Here is an 8,554-nt window from a genome sequence, read left to right on the forward strand (position 1 = left end):
GGCGGAGATAACAGTGTGGCTGCACCTTGGTTTGTTGAAGGTACTGAGGACGAATCTGTTTGATTAAGAATGTCTCTGGAGACCTGCCTGATTTCAGAGCAAAACATAATGAAGAAACAGTGTTTATCTCGCTAAATTTTTCATGTTGTTCACCAGATATAAACTACCATATTTTTCTGTTTATAAGATGACCCAATGTATAAGATGACCCCCCCTTTTTTTCTAACCCCAAATTAGAAAATTTGATCCCTGCTTTTCCTTTCCTTTTGCTAAATCATGGGGCTTAGCCAAAAAAAAAAAAAAAAAAAGCCCCGTAGCTTTGCAAAACAGCAAGGAAAAGTGGGTGTCAAAGTGACTGCCACTTTTCCTTGCCTTTTGCAAAGCCGTGGGGCTTAGCAAAAAGGAAAGGAAGGCTCCCTTTGGGTAAAGCAGTGATGAAAGGGTTGCACGATCGCAGCCCTTTGATCCTGAAGCCCTTTCATGGCTGCTTTACCCACTTCCTAAGTCCCAGGGGTTTAGATCAGTGTAATCTCCCAAGTAGTAAATTGATGTATGGTAGAACATGTGTTAAAATAGTTTCATGGAGCATGGAGTCAACCAAAATGCAACACTATAAGATCCTTAAAAATTCAATAAGGGTAGGTTTAGTATACACTTGAAACATCCACTTAAAACAGTGGCAAATAACATTGACCCTTTGCTCTGTCTCTGTGTGTGGCTCTCAGAGTTTGAAGCAGGTTCCCATACAGAGATGAAGACACAGAAGCTAGCATTGTGCCTCCCTGTTGTATTTCTAATTCCTGAATCAATTTTGTATAACTTTTTGAAGTGGTTCCAAGAGAGAATGCTCTTGCTGTCAGGGATTTCCACCAATGCTGGGCTTGCTTATTGCTCAACCACCTCTAGTTGCTAGATGGAGCAAAACAGAGCTGTGAATTCCACTGGGAAATAAGGGGTGTATAGAATCACTTTGAAATAACATGAGATATTACTTAATAATAGATCCATGGGCTGGAATTGGGGGTCCATTTATCAGATGTTGGGCAAATCCTGTTGGATGGGTTCTGCCTCCACAGTGAGAATATCAGAGACAGTGGCATACAGTTGCTGATTCAAGTCTTCCTTTTTTCAGTTTCATTGCATGTGAGTCATGAACACCATGGAAGTGAAAAAAGAAGTCTTTAATAAGCAGCGATGTGTTGTTGATATGGCAGAACTGCACAACAGGATTTTGGCCAGAGTCAGTTAGCCACTGATCCTTAATTAAAGTAATCTAAGCTAAGGGCCTAGCTAATGAGAGCTGGGCCATAAAGAAGGCCGACCGCCGAAGAATTGATTCTTTTGAATTGTGGTGCTGGAGGAGACTCTTGAGAGTCCCCTGGACTGCAAGGAGAACAAACCTATCAATTCTAAAGGAAAACAACCCTGAGTGCTCACTGGAAGGACAGATTCTGAAGCTGAGGCTTCGATACTTTGGCCATCTCATGAGAAGAGAAGACTCCCTGGAAAAGACCCTGATGTTGGGAAAGTGTGAAGGCAAGAGGAGAAGGAGACAACATAGGAGGAGATTGTTGGACAGTGTCATCGAAGCTACCAACATGAATTTGGCCTAACTCCAGGAGGCAGTGGAAGACAGGAGGGCCTGGCGTGCTCTGGTCTATGGGGACTAAACAACAACAACAAAACTAGGGGCCTCAATTTGTGACAGTTAATTCCACAGTTTAGCTACATGCTCTTTGAACAAGTACAATTATTTGATTGTCATGAATCTCCCCCCATTCCACTTAGCTATGTAGTACTGAATTCACTTCTATGGGTTTTAGTATTTTCAGAGAAATTTCTCTCTGCAGACTTTCATCCCATTGCTTGCAAGCTGTGCAAAACCCAAAATCTTTAATTAGGGCAATCTCCCACTGATAATGACATCAAACAAACAAACAAGTCTTTATTACGGTCATTGACCAGCATAAAGAAGATGGGATACAGTCAGTTGATATGCCCATTACACACTCAAATTAAACCATAACCCAAAATTAGACATCAATCTAAAATTTTAAAAAAACAACCTCACATTCATTCTCATATAACCAGAATATTAAAATCCAGGAGGCAGTGAATAGAAGGAAAAGGATTTTGAGGATTAAATAAATATTGTGGCGCTTAGAGGTTAGTGTATCCATGAATAAGAAGTACAGTCATAAAATAATTCCAAGTAATTATAAGTACAGTGGTGCCTCACTTAACGATTACCCTGCTCTATGACGAAATCGCTTGACGATTAGTTTTTTGCGATCACAAAATGATGTTTTAAATGGGTTTTTTTCATTTAACAATGATCGGTCCCCTGCTTCGGGAACCGATTTTCACTTTACGACTACCAAAAACAGCTGATCATCAGGTTTCAAAATGGCCACCAGCTGCTTAAAATGTCTCCCCACTGTGTTTTTGGACCGATTCCTCGCTTTACAGGCAGCGAAAATGGCTGCCCCTATGGAGGATCTTTGCTGGACGGTGAGTTTTCAGCCCATTGGAACGCATTGAGGGGTTTTCAATGCATTTCAATGGGCTTTTTTATTTCGCTTTATGACATTTTCGCTCTACAGCGAGGCACCACTGTATACAAATAAATATATAATGACATTAATCAAGCATTAAAAGGCATAAGATTAAATATAAATACTAGTTTGTGATGTCAGTCATCACCCAGCGAATTTTAATGGCAGCCGCACAAAACCTAGCAACATTGTGCAGTATCTGACAGCAGCAAGGAGGTATAAAATTGATCTGAGTGTCCTGGGTATTTATGGACTATTGGTAAGATGAGATGAGCTCAAATTTCTCTATAAAACGAAAATTGAAAGAGGACATAGAATGCCTATGTGGCCAGAGCCACAGAGGTATTCTGTCTCCAAATAGGGGATGCTCCGATATCAGCGCTCAAGAACAGCTGAGGGGAGGGCATGACATCATGCCAGAGTAAAGGCCCTCCAATGGTTTGGTATCTCCAGTTTGGATAAATATATCATAGGGGAAGCAAAATATCTGCTGGATTCATTGACAATAAAAGTTGGAGATCTGGCTAAATCCAATTGTCGCTCTATGTCTATTAACTGCTGTTTAATGAGCGCTTTGGCCTGGTCATATCCCATACTAAGTAGGAGACCTGGAAAAAACCCATGGATGAAATTTTTAATACCACAGCCCTTTTCCAAGTGGACTTAATGTCATCTCTTAAGTTAATGGGGCAAGGCCCAAGGGGTGAAGAGATAATCTATTCTAAGCCAATAATTAAGGATAACCACCCACACCCTAGCCTCCATTTTCATAAGGCCCAGCTCTAGTCTCAGAGTGGAATTGGAGACACATTTTGGGACTTGTAGGGCCGATTTTATGAACTGGATTGCACAAACTCTAGTGGTGCAAAATTGGAAAGTGGGCCTGAGCTCCATACAGAAGTTGGGCTATTGACTTGGCTTCAAATAGTTCAATTGCTGCAGGTATATAATGACCACCTGAGGTATTTAAGAACAGCCAATGAACTTCTTTGTGCCACATCAGCAGCGTTGTCTCCATGGGCTTTTCTACTACCAGTAGAATGGAGGACTGCTCCCAGATATTTGAAGGATAAAACCTGCTCAATTTTATGGCCATCTATATTCCAGCAATAACTTTTAGGTCTTTTGGTAAATGCCATGACTTTAGTTTTCTGGTAGTTAAGATGTAGTTCTTCTGGCGCCTTTTAAGGCCAAGAGGTGTCCTTGAAAGTAGTGCTGCATTATCTGCATAAAGTAAAACAGATATGTGCCTTCCAGCCAATTTTAGCAGGTGAAAGTTCACATTATGAAGGCAACCCACCGTAAAATTAATATAGAAATTAAATAAAAGTGTGGCCAAAATACAGTCCTGCTTGACACCTTTCTCTGTAGCAACGGAGGTGGCCCAGGGGATTATTTTAAGTGAGGTTCCTTCATGAAGCATGCGTATTAAGTAGAGTGATCATCGTTCTATTCAGAAGGCCTCCAATTTCTCCCACAGCTTGATTCGAGATATGGAATCAAAGGCTGCTTTGAAATCTTTGAAATCTATGAAAGGGAAGAGATGTTATGAGAGCAGTATTTTTCAATAAGATGCTGAAGAACTAGGCATTGATCTATAGTAGATCTGCCTTCCCTAAAGCCGGCTTGCCTCTCCTCCACAAGTATGTTTTGTTGTTCCAGCCAATCCTGCAGTTTCCATTGTAGATGTCTTGCATATAGTTTGCTGATTGTATTAAGGAAACTGATTGGTCTGTAATTAGCAGGGTCATCCTTTTTGCCTTTTTTATATATCAGTATAATAATTGCCAGCTCCCAGGATAACGACATAATTTCTATCACACAAATGGAGCTGCACAACAGAATTTGGCTGCTGTGCCCTTTCAAAAGACTCATGGGCAGTATTAATTTGAATTGTGTAGAGGCAAAAAAAGGACAAAGAATTAGATTGCAAGGGGAGAACCTTCTAGAAGCTGAGTGAGAAAAGTTGGGTGCATGGCTTTGCTGGACACACCGTAAATGATGTCTTTAAAAGAAAGAGGGGAACAAAAACACCCATTATCCTTTGATGGGGCTCTATGACATTCAAAAGGAGATAAAATCAGAACTCTATGGCATTCATGAGGAGATAAAATCAGAACTACTTGGTTCTGGCTTCTTATATCACTGGCTCTTGTTTTGTTTGCTTGCAGCCATGGTACATTTTAGTTTAAAATGTCCCACTGTCACTGTGCTTACTGCCTATACATAAACCTTCTATTTTACATGTTAATTTGGTTTTCGTGACAATGGGAACCATAGCATACATGAACTCAGCAGAAGCCTATGGTATTGCTTGTACATAGAGAGACAAACATGCACGCCTGCCTTCCTCTTCCGCACTAAGTACTGCCACAATTGTCCCAAGTATCAGCTGCCTGTGGCATCTACAGTATCTTCATCATCTTAATAGGACTGGCCCTGGAAAGGAGGGAATGTCCTATGGGAATGGCATCGGCTCATACTTCAGACCTGGCATGTGACACATTTGTTTAAAGCTGAACCCAGAAGTTAGACTAAACTCCATTTAATTTTCCATCAAATTAAAGATATAGTAAGAAGGCTGTAGCCTTACTTCTACTAGACAATCATGTCATGAGAATTTTTGGTTAAAAATTGAGTTTGTAATATTGATGTTTTCAAGCTTTGGCTTTACATGCCTTAAAAGAAGTAATTAGCTCCAGCATTCCAAACCCCATCACGTTGTGACTGGAAAATTAATCATGTAGAAAACTTATTTTATTCTGGAATTGGTTTATAAAAAACAGATGTTTACATTCTGTTTTCCTTCCCTTTCACCAATGACATCATGAGAAGCAAGCATTTAACCAGAGCCATGCAAAATGCAGGCAGTAAAACCCCAAACCATAGAAAACAAGCCTCGTCTGCAAAACTTTACAGTTAGAAAATTCAGCTCAGGTTTGCTGAAACATTCATAAATCTGTGGAGTGAAAGCCCCCAAGGCTGTGTTCTTGATTTTTTATTTTATGTTATTTTTATTTATTTTTTTAAGCAAAGCCCAGACACCTTGGAATTCTGGATTTTGATCCAGCCATTTCCAAGATGTTATGTTTATCAAGTTTATATAAATATTTGATGTTCATTTGAATGCTGGTTGAGCAAAACAGAATTCTTACATTACTGTTCCTCAAACAATGTACAAAACTCCAGCCATACAATCAATCAGTTGGTCTGTTGTAGGAGAGCACAGGATAAGAGCAGGGCTAGCTCTCTCATTAGGCAAACCATGGCAACTGCCCAATGGCAGGTGCTAGGAGGTAGCAGTGGTACCCTTCTGTCCATTTTTTATGACCATTCCCCTCGGTTAGAGAATGAATCTGTCCGTGCCAGACAGCCGGAGCCCTCTAAACTAGCTTGCTTGCCTTTGTTCATAAGGGAGAACATTAACTTGTCACCAATGCAAAGTAAAATTCAAGTATTAGGACAATTTACGTCTTTATGAGAAACAGTGGAGGGGGAAGGACCCTCTTTGTGTCAGGTGGCAAAACACCTTGAATCCAAACTGGTGGCCACAATACTCCCAAGGGTCTTCACTTCAGTGCTAGGAAACCAATGGAAGAACAATTCACTCTGATCCTTCACCGCTGGATGCCCAGGTGAAGCCAGGCCACAGTTCCCAAGAGTGTCTCAAACTGTCTAAAGCAGCAAAGACAAAGACAAAATTCAGAATTACGTGTGTGTTGGAGATCACTTCTAGGCATAAAGCCTACAGAAAGAAATGTTCCTTTGCACAGTCTTAAAAGTGAAGTTACCATGATGCTAACTTTCCTTCAGATTAGATGAAGTACACAGCAGGATGTATCCACCAATGCTCCTTTCTCACAAAGCCTCTGTTGTGGTCATGCAATCTCTGCACGTATCCCACATACTTCTAACCACAGATATTCAAACAATTTCCCTTCTTGTAAACACTGAGCTTTCCCTCACACCTTCTCAACGATCCCTTCTCTTTTTGAACTGATACTGATCTTTGTGTTCTTTTTTCAAAAAAATGAAAGAAAAACATATATAGCTTTATTTTTGTGGTGTCATTACCATGATGATATTTCCAAAGTCTCAGAACAGCAGCAGGGGGGAAAAGCAGGATAGATGATCCCACAGTTGCCATATGTTGTTATGCTATTGTCTGTACCAGTTTAACATGGACAGTACACTATGCTTGCAATTAAAAACAGAACAATCACATTGGGGGGCAGAGAGGGGGAATTTGCAAAACAGCATGGGTGGCCACTTCCAAAATACTACTGACAACTCTCTGATCAACCATAGGAAGCCCCAAGGCCAGTTAAGTCAAACTGCAAAGTACTCAGGGTTGGTGGTGTTATTTTGGCACTCAAGGAAGACAAATGCCACAAACACATCTCCCTGAACCTAACACTATGACAAGCCTATGGGACTTTCTCCCCCTACCTTCCCCTATCCTGCACAGTAGCTTGTGCAACACTAAAACCTGCTTTAGTGGGTTTCAAAAACGCTTGGAGGTGCACAGAGACAAGGGTTATCCTTCATCTCCCAGTTCCATTGTCCAAAGCAGATCCTGTGGTAGAAGCAGATTCACCAGCCTCTTAGCTGTTTGGCAAGTGAATTAATAGCTCGCCGTTTGCTGTCTTCTAACAACACTCAAAATCTTCTGGAAGAAAAGAAGAGAAGGGACATCTAGATCCTTTATTGGATCTAGATGGCACTTCTTTTATTGGAGTAAAGGTGGAGCAAATTGGAGTTTATTGGAGGAAAGGAGGGTCATGAATGTAACAACGCCACACAACCACATAGATCACATAATTTTAATGTGATTATTAAAATATCTCCTTAGCGTCCTGAACTATTTGAGGGTCAAACTTTATAGATATTGTAATCTATCAGTAGAAATTGAAATCCATTTGTGCTCCCAAAACACAGTTCAGGCGGACCTTCATGACAGGGCAGTCATACATGCAAATGAAGCTTATGCTCACCTCCTGATGTACAATCACAAAACAAAACAAACTAAATTGCAAATTATTTCAAGTACAGTATGTAAATTCCTGCTGTGGCAATCAAACATTTTTTTCAACACTTAAGGAATCCCTCTACTCGTCACAAGCGATATGTAACGTAGTTTGACTCCAAGACAGCAGACGGGACGTTCCTTTTCAAGACATAATTTTAGTCTCAAAACTGGACACCCTATCTTGGATTCCTCTTTTCCATCTCTACCAAAAGACCATTTTCATCATCTTAGCCCCTACTTAAGAAAGAAGGTAGACAGGTGGACGTCAGAGGCATGATGGATGGAGAAAGCAGGATTGACAAGTAAATAGTACACAGCAGCAACAACAATGTAGAAGGACTAGCCAGTATCTCCTTTCCTTACTTTTGCCCTCCCTTCCAAAGTCTGGCAGGGAGTTGGAAATGTCAAGGCACTTTGAGCACTCTGCACAGTAATAAGATTACACTGGAAAAAAAATATATTTTATGAAATAACATTGAAATGCAAGGAAATAAAACTGATTAATAACATAGCTCAAAATGCTAAATATTTATTACCAGAGTATCTATGTACAGTAACAGACAATTATAGACAGTGACAAAAGCAGAAAGTACCTTAAGTGTTAGAGAGATGTTTTTTTGAGTTTGAGGAATCAGACTTCAAAAGAATCCCATGCTTAAGTACTGAACACCAGTTACAAAAACAAAGCAAACCAGTTTGTAACTGCTGTGACGAAAGAGAAGCACCTGATGTGCAGTCAGAGAATTCCAGCATTTAAGGAAACCCATTTTCCAATGCTAGATTACCTGTAATGTCTGTTTCTGCACTACGTTACAGTGAATGTTAGAAATTTGATTAATGTCCTCCACAAAAAAAGTGAATTTTTAAAAAAGTTGATCCACAATACATTGTAGTATTTTTGTTTCTAGAAGTCTTTCAACCTCTGTGATGCACATTTAGAGAAAAGATTAACACATTTGATGTAAGATTA

This window comes from Pogona vitticeps, chromosome 4 (genome assembly GCF_051106095.1).
Source record: "Pogona vitticeps strain Pit_001003342236 chromosome 4, PviZW2.1, whole genome shotgun sequence".
In the NCBI taxonomy this organism is placed as follows: domain Eukaryota; kingdom Metazoa; phylum Chordata; class Lepidosauria; order Squamata; family Agamidae; genus Pogona; species Pogona vitticeps.